The following is an 11,941-nucleotide window of genomic DNA, read 5'->3' on the forward strand; positions in this document are numbered from 1 at the left end:
ATGATTTTTTTTTTCACTAAGTTCAACACAGATGCCCTCTCACCATTGCCTTTAGTTTACCCAACATATGGAAAACTGTACTATTTTCCATTACTGCCCTGAAAATAAAAGGCTGGGGAGCCCTGGTGTACTTTGGTTATTGCTTAGAAACTTGATTGACACATCTACTCGTGTCTACCCTTCCATGCGACAGGCCCCAACTTTATGTTTGACATACAAGTAGTATGTGGCTATCTTCAGCATCTCTGTTCTAAAAGGTTTGATGGTTATTTTTGCTGAGAACCTCCTCCCCCTACCCTCCTAGTCATTTCCCATGTGATTAAGAAGCATGATGGCCTCTCACTGGGCAGTCTGAAGCAACAGGATTCACATGAACCTTATGTGACTACCTTTCCTGCCTGGCAACTACTGACCTAGCCTTCCTGCAACTAAGAGGAAGGGCCCCGCTCTTTGAGAACCTGTAGCTGCTGCAAAGACCCACACCTCTCCTCTGTGGTGCGCACACACACACATGCTGTACTCTGCCAGGAGTGGTACAAAACAAATTATCCTCTTTGACTAGAAATTTTCTCTTTCCTTTCACACTGGGTCTCTGGAGGGAGAGGAGGTGGCAGTAAATTTGCTTGTGTATTTATCACAGGTTGTGAGGCTGAGTCTGTGTGAGGAACCATTCATCTAGCAGTAGTGACTGCACATTAGAATCACCTTGGGAGCTTTCAAAACATACCAGCGCCAGGGCTGAACCCCAGACACATGGAATCAAAATGGCTGGGGGTGGAGTGTGGGCACCAGTAAGTTTTAAAAGCTCCCCAGATGCTTCTAATATGCAGCCACGGTTGAGATCCCTGCTCTAAGCTGTACACTTGAAACTGGAGAGTTAGTTAATTCAACTTCTTGTTGAATTAACAAGACAAGAACTAACTTTAAAAAAACCAAAGTTTCAATCTTTTTGTAGCATAAGGTCACACTGTAGAGTTCCAATCAGAAATTTTCAGTGGATTCCCCTTCCATCCCCCTCTCTTTTTGATCCCTGAATCTTATAGGGTTCCTTGAGGAATTGTTACACAGTGACCTCACCACATTCTTATGAGCTAGAAACAGTAAATAAAACCAATCCAAGTTAATGCCAGGGCAATGTCAGAGTTAAAGACTCATTCATTTCCTCCTTAAAATTTAACCGTTAGTTTATTCCATGTTTATCTATTGGCTGCTGATTATGCGCAAGGAAGTGTCATGTGCCGCAGCAGATAAAAAGATACTTAGGATACCACTTCAGTTTTCAAGATGCTTACCGTCCAGTTTTCTACAACTAACTAAACCCAAGGAAGTGTGTAATGCCTTGAAAGAAGTTCGAAGTTTTCTACTTCAGGACTGGTAGGGATGAAGCCAAAACCAGGCTGGGGCCAGCTTGGCCTTTACAGGCAATGGGAGCTTATGAAATGGTACAGGGTGGAGTGGTGACCTGACAAAGTGGTGGCTTAGGAGATTATTGTAGCATCTGGATGAAAGGTTAATTCAAGGTAAAGAGTGATTCTAGTTGAGGCAGGAAAACCAGTCTGAAGACTACTTCATAGTCTAGGTTGGTGTGAATTAATAAGGGCCTGACAAAATTCCTCTGTGTTGGAAAAAATTGGAACAGAAGTTGATTGGGGAGTAAAGGTGGCCACTGATGGGGAAAGCATGAGAAAACTTTTTGGGGTAATGGTAATATTCTATATCTTGTTAGGAATTTGGGTTCAAAGGGCATATTCATTTGTAAAATGAGTCAGTAAATGTACACGTAATATTTGTGTACTACGTTATATGTAAGTTTTGTCACAGAAAAAAAAAACTGTAAACATGGATCTCTAGTTAACAATTACATTTAGAGGGAAGTGCACTGATGTCTGTAATCTACTTTGAAATGTGACAGAAACTAAGATGAAGAGTTATGTGATAAAGCAAGTGTAGCTAACATATTCATGGAAGAACCTAGGTGGTGAGTCTATGCACATTCGCTATACAATTCTTTCAACTTTGATACATATTTAAAATTTTTCATACTAAACTGTAGGAGAGAAAAGAGTTTGAAGCAGAGAATGAATGCAGTGGTATTTTACAATTTGAATTGATAAAGCTTGGCATAACTGAATGTAGGGAATGAGGACCCAGAGAACTAGGAGTTACCATGAACTACAGTGATTAGAATAACAGGAAAATAAAGGTATTATTCTTATTAATAGAAACCATTCACTGAGCCCCCAGTTATGTACCAGGTATTGCGGTAGGTGTATTACATAGTTTATTTTTCATCTTCACAACAATTCCATATGGAAAATAATATTGTATCCGTTTTGTAGATGAGAAACAAAAGCCCAGACTGGGACTGGAACAGACTTCACACTCTCCCCTCGGTGACTCTGATTCCATTTGTCCAGAGTTCAGTGCAGGCATTTTTTTTTTTTTTTTCTTTTTTGGCATTGGTATGTTTTGAAAGCTCCCCCAGGTGATTCTATTGCATGGTCATCACTGCTAGATGAATGATTCCTTACACAGACTCAGCCTCACAACCTGTAATAGCCAGGCTGGTTAAATAGTAAAAGAAATAGGGAAGTCAGAAAAGGTTTGAGGGGGAAATGATAAGTCTGATTTTGAGATGAAAGAAGGAAATTTAAATAATTTTAAAATTTCATGTATTTCAGGTGTGAAACATATTTTGTTTTATTTATTTTTATTATTTATTTATTTATTTTTAGATGGAGTCTCACAGTGTTGCCCAGGCTGGAGTGTAGTGGCACGATCTCGGCTCATTGCAAGCTCTGCCTCCCGGGTTCAAGCCATTCTCCTGCCTCAGCCTCCCAAGTAGCTAGGACTACAGGCACCTACCACCATGCCCAGCTAATTTTCTGTATTTTTTAGTAGAAACCGGGTTTCACCATGTTAGCCAGGATGGTCTCGATCTCCTGACCTTGTGATCTGTCCACCTTGGCCTCCCAAAGTGCTGGGATATATATATATATTTAGATAGAGTCTCACTCTGTTGCCTAGGCTGCAGTGCAATGGCGCAATCTCAGCTCATTACAACCTCCATCACCTGGGTTCAAGTGATTTTCCTGCCTCAGCCTCCTGACTGGCTGGTACTACAGGTGCCCACCACTACGTCTGGCTAATTTTTGTATTTTTAGTAGAGATGGGGTTTCACCATGTTGGCCAGGTTGGTCTTGAACTCCTGACCTCAGGCAACCCACTCGCCTCAGCCTCCCAAAGTGCTGGAATTACAGGCATGAGCCACCATGCCCAGCCTAACATGATATTTTGAAACACATGCATAGTGAAATGATTACTAAAGTCATGCAAATTAATACATTTATCTCTTCACATAGTCACCCCATTTTTTTTTGTTTTAGAGTGAGAGCACTTGAAGTCTCTCAGAAAATTTCCAGTATACAGCACAGTATTATTAATTATGGTCACCATGCTGTACATTAGATCTCTAAACTCCTTTATCCTACAGAACTGCAACTTTGTACCCTTTAAGCAACGTCTTCCTGTTTCCCCAGTCTCTGCCCCTGAAGCTCTGTTCTACTCTCTGTTTCAGTGTATGACTTTTTTAGATTCCACATGTAAGTGAGATCATGAACTGGTTTTCTTTCCATGCACGGCTTATTTCACTTAGCATAACGTCCTCCAGCTTCATCCATGTTGTTGTAAATGACAGGATCTCCTATTTTAAGGCTGCCTAATATTCCATTGGGTGTGTGTATGTAAGTGTGTATATACACACATACATCACATTTTCTCTATCTGTTCATCCATCAACAGACACAGGTTGTTTCTATATCTTAGCTGTTATAAATTATGCTGCAGTGAACATGGGAGTTCAGATGATCTTTTTGAGGTACTGATTTCATTGTCTTTGGATATATACCCAGAAGTGGGAGAGCTAGATAATGTGGCAATTCTATTTTTAATTTTTTGAGGAACCTCTGTGCTGTTTTTTTGTTGTTGTTGTTGTTGTTTTGAGACGGAGTCTGGCTCTGTCCCCCAGGCTGGAGTGCAGTGGCCGGATCTCAGCTCACTGCAAGCTCCGCCTCCCGGGTTTACACCATTCTCCTGCCTCAGCCTCCCGAGTAGCTGGGACTACAGGCGCCCGCCAACTCACCCGGCTAGTTTTTTGTATTTTTTAGTAGAGACGGGGTTTTACCGTGTTAGCCAGGATGGTCTCCATCTCCTGACCTCGTGATCCGCCCGTCTCGGCCTCCCAAAGTGCTGGGATTACAGGCTTGAGCCACCGCGCCCGGCCTGTGCTGTTTTTTATAAATGGGGCTGTACCAATCTACATTCCCACAAATAGTGTACATGGTTCCCTTTTCTCCATACCCTCACGAACACTTATTGCTTGTGTTTTTGATAGCAGCCATCCTAACAGGTGTAAGGTGATATCTCAGTAGTTTTAATTTGTATTTCCTTGATGATTAGTGATGTTGAATACCTTTTCATATCTCTGTTGGCCATTGGTATGTCTTCCTCAGAAAAACGTCTGTTGCAAGTCCTTTGCCCATTTTTAAATCAGGTTGTTTTTTGTTACTGAGTTGTGTGAGTTTCTTATATATTGTGGATATTAACCCGTTACCAGATACGTGGTTTGTAAATATTTTCTCCCAATTCATAGATTGCCTTTTCATTTTGTTGATTGCTCCCTTTGCTGTGCAGAAGCTTTTTAGTTTAATATAGTCCCACTTGTTTATTTTTGCTTCTGTTGCCTGAATTTTTTATGTTATGTTAAAAAATAATTGCCAAAGCCAAGATTAAAAAGCTTTTCTCCTAACTTATTTCTAGAAGTTCTACAGTTTAAGGTCACATTTAAACTTTTAATCCATTTTGAGCTGATTTTTGTATATGGTGTTAAAAAAAAGGCCAGGGTGGGGGTCAATTTCATTCCTTTGTATGTGGATATCCAGTTTTCCCAGCACCATTTGTGGAATAGACTATCATTTTCCTATTGTGTCTTATTGGTGTCCTTGTTGAAGGTCAGTTGATGATAAATGTGTGGGTTTATTTCTGGGCTCCCTATTCTGATCCATTGGTCTATGCATGTGGTTTTATGCTAATATCATACTATTTAGATACTATAAATTTGTAATATAATTTGAAATCAGGAAATGCAATTCCTCCAACTTTATTTTCCTTTCTCAAGACTGCTTTTGCTACTCATGGTCTTTTGTGGTTTCATACAAATTCTAGAATAGGTTTTTCTATTTTTGCGAAAAATGTCTGAAATTTTCAGAGAAATTACATTCAGTCTGTAGATTACTTTTTGTAGTATGGACATTTTAATAATATTAATGTTTTCCAATCTGTGAACATAGAGTATCTTTCCATTTATTTGTGTCTTCTTCAATTTTTTTAATCAATGTTTGATAGTTTTCAGTTTTCAAATCTTTCACTTCTTTGGTTAAATTAATTCCTAAGTATTTTATTCTTTTTGATGCTATCATAAATAGGGTTACTTTCTTGATTCTCTTTCAGACAGTTTGTTATTGGTATATATAAATGCTACTGATTTTTGTATCCTGATTTTGTATTCTACAACTTTAATGAATTTGTTTATTAGTCGAATCGTGGTGTGTTTTTTCTTTTCTGGAGCATTTAGTATTTTCTACATATAGAATCATGCCATCTGCAAATAGGGATAATTTTACCTCTTCTTTCCAAGTGGACACTTTTTATTTCTTTTTTGTGTCTGATTGCTCTTGCTGATTGGGCAAAGGACTTGCAACAGACATTTTTCTAAGGAAGACATACCAATGGCCAACAGAGATATGAAAAGGTATTCAACATCACTAATCATCAAGGAAATACAAGAAGTACTAGATTGAATAGAAGTAGTGATGATGGGCATTCTTGCTTTGTACTGGATCTTAGAGGAAAAACTTTCAGTTTTTCTCCATGAATTATGATGTTAACTGTAAGCTTTTCATAAATGACCTGATATGTTGAAGGAATTTCTGTCCCTATTTTGTTGAGTGTTTATCATAAATGGATGTTGAACTTTGTCAAATGCTTTTCTGCATCTATTGAGATGATCATATGGTTTTTATCTTTCATTCTGTTTTGTAGCATATGACATTGATTGATTTGTATATGTTGAACTCATCTTGCATCTCAGGGACAAATTTCACTTGGTCATGGTGTATAATATTTTTGATGTGTTATTCAAGTCAGTTTGCTAGTATTTTACTGAGGAATTTTATGAGATGGTCATGTTTAGTAGGAAATTTAAAATATGTGGGTCTTACTACACAGGATAAGGCTAGAGATCTATAGATTTGATGATTGCCTACACTCCAGAAGGCAGCAAAACAGAGACATCTGAAAAGAGATAATGATTGAAATAAGGTAAGTAAAATGAGACTCTGAAGAGAAGCAACAGAAGGAAGACGGATAAAAATAGAGAATATGGGAGAACGGCCACAGCTGGAATGGGAAGAAAAAGAGAAGCTGGAAAAGTTTACATCGTGCCAAACTCTATCCCCATTCTGGAGTGGGAATAAACTGGGTAGGACTAGGAACTCCAGTGGCAATTTCATGCTTAGCCACTATGAGATCAAGCAATTCTTTCTACTCCCTCCTGATTTACTCTTGATCCTTGTGACTAGTTCAACTCATATTAAAGAGCAGTATACCTTTTTAGCCAGTCATCTAGTGCAACTTTCCCTTATTCTTTTGCTTGTTTTCTTTTCTCTAAGCAGTTTGGGTTCTACCTATTATCACTCTCAGCCAAATGGACAACATGGATCTTTACTCAGTATTTTGAGATACTCATATCCTCAGTCCCTATATCATGATTCTGAATACCAGAAAGGTTGAAACTGCCTGTGACCATCACAAATCTTTTTGATTATGGTGAAATCCCTGATGCTATCTCATGGTCAAAATGATAGTGGCGTTTTTCATCATGCAGCTGGTCCTACCCTGATTACTACTTCCTCTTCTGGCTAAATCCAATCACATTTGTGCTGTTTACCCTTTGAATTCTCTTTCATTCCCACATGATTTAACACATAGAAGTAGTAGAAGTAGTGTAGAGCTAGATGCGGGTATTGTCTCTTTCCTGTGAGGAAAGAGATTTGAAGAAGATAGTAAGCAGTCTCAGCTGATACAAAGGAGACATAGAAGGATAGAACTGTAGTAAGATCTTTGAAGATGGCCTTCATTCTTTATCTGACTTACTAAGTTTAAGACTTTTTGTGGTATTAATACGCAAAAAAATTCTACTATAATTTTTAATAGTTTGTCAGATAAATTATATAGAAATGATTTTAAAACAAGGTGTACATCAATTCTGAAGTTCATAGGATCAATTAATAAAAAACAAGGTGTACAGTGAGAAGGAAATGTTGGGCAATTTCAAGAGTGTTGTTTCTGTAAAGTTATAGGACAATTGCCAAATTTCAGTAAAATAAATATTTGATATTATGGAAATTGAGATAATTAAGGCAGAGTTTTAGATCATTTGTGGCAAGTTTGACTATGAAGGAAAGGAAGAAAAGTAGATTGATTAGTGTTGGGGTCCACATATTTCCTAAACAAAGGAATGAACACACAAGACAACACAAGACAAGACAAACATGGCGGCCGCCTCAAATGGCGCGCTCTGCTTTATTTTATACAGTCGTTTGTGGAATGTTGCCAAGTCACAAGACACATTGTTGTTTTTCTGACCTTTCCCTGACTTTCTGGATTTTCAAGATGTTTACAAATAAACAAGCCCCCAGGGTCTGCTGTTAGCAGCTGGCTCCTTTGTCCTCCCTGTTTGCAGGGAAGGAATGCCCTGCTTCGTTTGCAAGAGCAGGACTTATCGGGAACATCTCAGTCTCGTTTGCGAGCACGTAGTCCTCTACAATTAGGATGGCAGGTAGAAAAGAATTCCAAGGGCTTTTAGTGAGAACGATATACAATGAGGACTCCTAAACTTGAGCTTAATATATGCCAAGTACTATTCTGGACATTGAAGATACAAGTAATCATAATGTCATATTCTTACCTTCAAGTATCTCAGAGTCTACTGGAGAAGATAAACGGATTAACATACATTATAACAAAGAAAGTGTTAAAATAGTAGTATCAACATAGATATTTAAAAGAAGGAGTATCTAACTTTTTTCTTGGCACACAGGCAAAGCTTCATAGAGGAAGTGGCATTTAAGATGAGCCTTAATGATCAGTAGTAGCTTGGGAAGAGAGAAAAGGGAAAGGGAATTTTTAGCAAAAGATATGGCTTGTGCAAAGGCTTAAAATGGTGGAGGAGCATGGTATATTTGAGGATTCATGAGCAGGTCAATTTGACTGAGTTATAGGGTGAATGAAAGGGAGTAGCAGGAGATGAAGCTAGAAAGATATACTAACACTAGGTGGTTAAAAGGAACTTCTCTGACCTGGTAAGAAGTTTGGATTTCATTCTGTAGGCAAAAAATACCTCAAGCTGAGTAGAATGTTATAAAATTTTTGTTTAAAAAAGAAAACTGGACCAGGCGCAGTGGCTGACACCTGTAATCCCAGCACTTTGGGAGGCTGAGGCAGGTGGATCACCAGAGGTCAGGAGTTCAAGACCAGCCTGACCAACATGGTTAAACCCCCTCTCTACAAAAACATGAAAAACATTAGCTGGGCATGATGGTGGGTGCCTGCAATCCCAGCTGCTTGGGAGGCTGAGGTGGGAGAATTGCTTGAACCCGGGTGCTGGAGGTTGCAGTGAACAAAGGTCGCACCATTGCACTCTAGCCTGGGCAACAGAGTGAGACTCCATCTCAAAAAGCAAACAAACAAACAAAACCCCGCTTACTTGCAGGTGTGATGGAATAGTTCAGATAGAATAATGCTTCTTCTAAGATCAGCTAGAGAAGTTAAATATGTATTTTAAATATATGTTTGAAGTAATCAAAGAGTTACAGAGGAAAATAGGAATTAATGGGACAAAATCTTGGAGAAGGGAGAACCATATAGAGAATTGAGCTGACATTATGCAGTCACTGTTTTCCTCAGGACATTTTTAAATTCTAAGTATAGAGCAATAAAAGAAATGAAGAATTCAAGCAAAGGGATCAGGGAGAGGATTGCTACTAAGAGGCAGAGAAACCAGTGAAGCCTTTCACCATCTCACACTAGAAAGACAACAAGTCATAGAGGCTTGATTTTTATAAGGAAAGAGAAGTGAGAAACTGACCCCGATACTTTGTTGGACTTGCCTGAAGACATCTGCTGAATTCTCAGGCTGTGCTGGGATGGAGATTAGAGGCCAGATGAAAACCTCTGTTAAGTACTGCACAGATTTTGGTAATCACTTATTGCTGAAAAGGGAGGTATTAGATGTCAGGCCTCCATAAGTCCTCAGGTGAAACACCTAGATGCTATGACCGAAGAGTCAGGGTTGATCTAGAAGTACACTGAACCTATAGTCATTTCAGTTTTGAATGGGAACAAAGCATTAATCGCCTACTTGATCTGCTAGCAGAGGAAATAGTAATCCCTGAAGGAAGATAAGATAAAATCATCCACAACCCCTAAAAATTTTCATACACAATGTGCCACATTTAATAAGAAGTTACTAGGCATGGCACACCTTATGACTGAAAAATAACAATAGAAAAAACACAATAAAAACAGTTTCAAGGAAAACTAAGTATTAGAATTATTAGAAAAATAAGATAGCTATGATTAATATGTCAAGATAATAGAGAAAAATAGAGTTTTACTAGAAAATTTGAATCCATAAAATAGAAATACTAGAACTGAAAAATTCAAAAACTGAAATTAAGTACTCAATGAAAGAGTTTAACAGCACATTAGCTATACAAGACCAAAATAGTAGTGAACTAGAAGAAAAGTGAATAGAAAATATGCAAACTGAAGCATAATGTGTAAAAAGGGTGGGTAATATAGAAAAAGAGTACTGTGTACTTTTGAAATTAAAGTCTCCAAAAGAGAAAAGTACAATAATAGGTCATGTATCAGTTTGTTCTCATGCTGCTGTAAAGAACTGCCTAAGACTGGATAATTTTTAAAGGAAAGAGGTTTAATTGACTCACAAATGGCTGGGGAAGCCTCAGGAAACTTACAATCATGGTGGAAGAGGATGGAAACATGTCCTTCTTCACATGGTGGCAGGAAGAAGAAGAATGAAAGAAGTGCAGAACAAAGGGGTAGGGGAAGCCCCTCACAAAACTATCAGATCTTGTGAGAACTCATTCACTATCACGAGAACAGCATGGAGAAACTGCCCCCATAATTCAGTTACCTTCCATGAGGTCTCTTTCTGAACATGTGGGGCTTACAATTCAGACTAAAATTCAAGATGAGATCTCAGTGAGGACACAGAGCCAAACCATATCAAGTCAGAAGCAATATTTTAATAAACAATGGCTGTAAAATTCTCTGAAATTAATGAAAGACAAGTCTCAGATTCAAGCCTACAAACCCAAAGTAAGATGAATTTAAGAAATACAACCTAAGCACATTATAGCCAAACTGTTAAAACCAAAGACAAGTGAAAATCGTTCAGGCAGTTGGATTTTTAAAAGGCACAGTAGTTGTAAAAGCAACAAAAGACTTAAATTCACTCCTCAACTGAGATGATAGAAGATGGAAGACAATGAAATAACATTTAAAAAGTGCTGAAAGAGTTGGGTATGGTAGCTCACATCTGTAATCTCAACTACTTGGAAGGATGAGGCAGGAGTATCACTTGAGCCAGGAGTTTCAGACCAGACCAGCCTGGGGAATTCTAAAATAAAAATGTCTTAAATAAAAGTAAAAATAAGAAAAGCAAAAGGTGCTGAAAGAAAATAATTGCCAATCTAGAACTCTATACCAAGCAAACATGCTATTCAAAACTGAAGGGAAACTAAAGACATTTCTAGTTAAACAAGAGTAAAAATATTCATCACTAGCAGATGCAAACTAAAAGAAATACTAAAAGGAATTCTGCAGACAAAAGAAAAATGGTCGCACACAGAAGCATGGAAACATGAGAAAATAATAAAGAAAAATGAAAAGAGATAATATGAGGGTAAATGTAAGTAAATATTCACCATATGTATCAATAATTTAATGTCTTATGGGATTAAAATGTAGAATGAATATAGGAGCAGAAAAATATAAAACAGATGTTCACTAGAGAAAATAAACAAAACCCAAATTGTATTATTTGAAAATAACAATAAAATTGATAGGTCCTTTAGCATGACGTCATAAACAGAAGCAAAGACAAATTTTCAACATTAGGAGGAAAAATGAAACATTCCTCAAGTTATATAGATATTGAATAGATAATAAGGAATATAATCAATAATTATGTCATTTAAAATTGTGGTGAAACTGAGAAATCCCTAGAAAAACATAGCTTACCAAAATGGACACAAAGAGAAACAAAAATTCGTATCTCTATTTAAAAAACCTAACCTATAATTAAAAACGTTCACACAAGTGAAACTCCAGATTCAATGGTTTTACCAGTGATTTCTTTTAAACATTAAATGAAGAAATAACAACAATCTTACATAAATTCTTTTAGAGAATAGAAAAAGGAAACACTTCTCTACTTTTTTGTAAGGCCAATATGATCTTAATTCTAAAACATATAAGAAAGGAAAATTATAGACTAATTTTTAGAAGAAAATGCTTTTAAAAATTACCAAATAAGAGAGACTAGTACATTACAACAAGTAAGGGTTAATTTCAATAATGCAATGTTAGTTTCCCACTTAAAAATCTGTCAACATGATTGCTGACAAGATGGCCAAACAGGAACAGCTCCAGTCCAGAGCTCCCAGTGAGATCGATGCAGAAGATGGATGATTTCTGCATTTCCAATTGAGGTACCCGGTTTATCTCACTGGGACTGGTTGGACAGTGGGTGCAGCCCACAGAGGGTGAGCCGAAGCAGAGTGGGGTGTTGCCTCAC

At 37.7% G+C, this 11,941-nt stretch overlaps 1 long non-coding RNA gene across 1 annotated transcript; it reads left to right on the forward strand.

Moving 5' to 3' along the window:
* The first annotated feature begins 7,515 nt into the window (after window positions 1–7,515).
* LOC112623073 lies at window positions 7,516–8,633 on the forward strand. Its single transcript, XR_003119083.1, has 2 exons — window positions 7,516–7,551; window positions 7,890–8,633. It is a non-coding gene; the product is annotated as an uncharacterized LOC112623073 (long non-coding RNA).
* Window positions 8,634–11,941: the final 3,308 nt, after the last annotated feature.

This window comes from Theropithecus gelada, chromosome 4 (assembly GCF_003255815.1).
Source record: "Theropithecus gelada isolate Dixy chromosome 4, Tgel_1.0, whole genome shotgun sequence".
Taxonomy (NCBI): domain Eukaryota; kingdom Metazoa; phylum Chordata; class Mammalia; order Primates; family Cercopithecidae; genus Theropithecus; species Theropithecus gelada.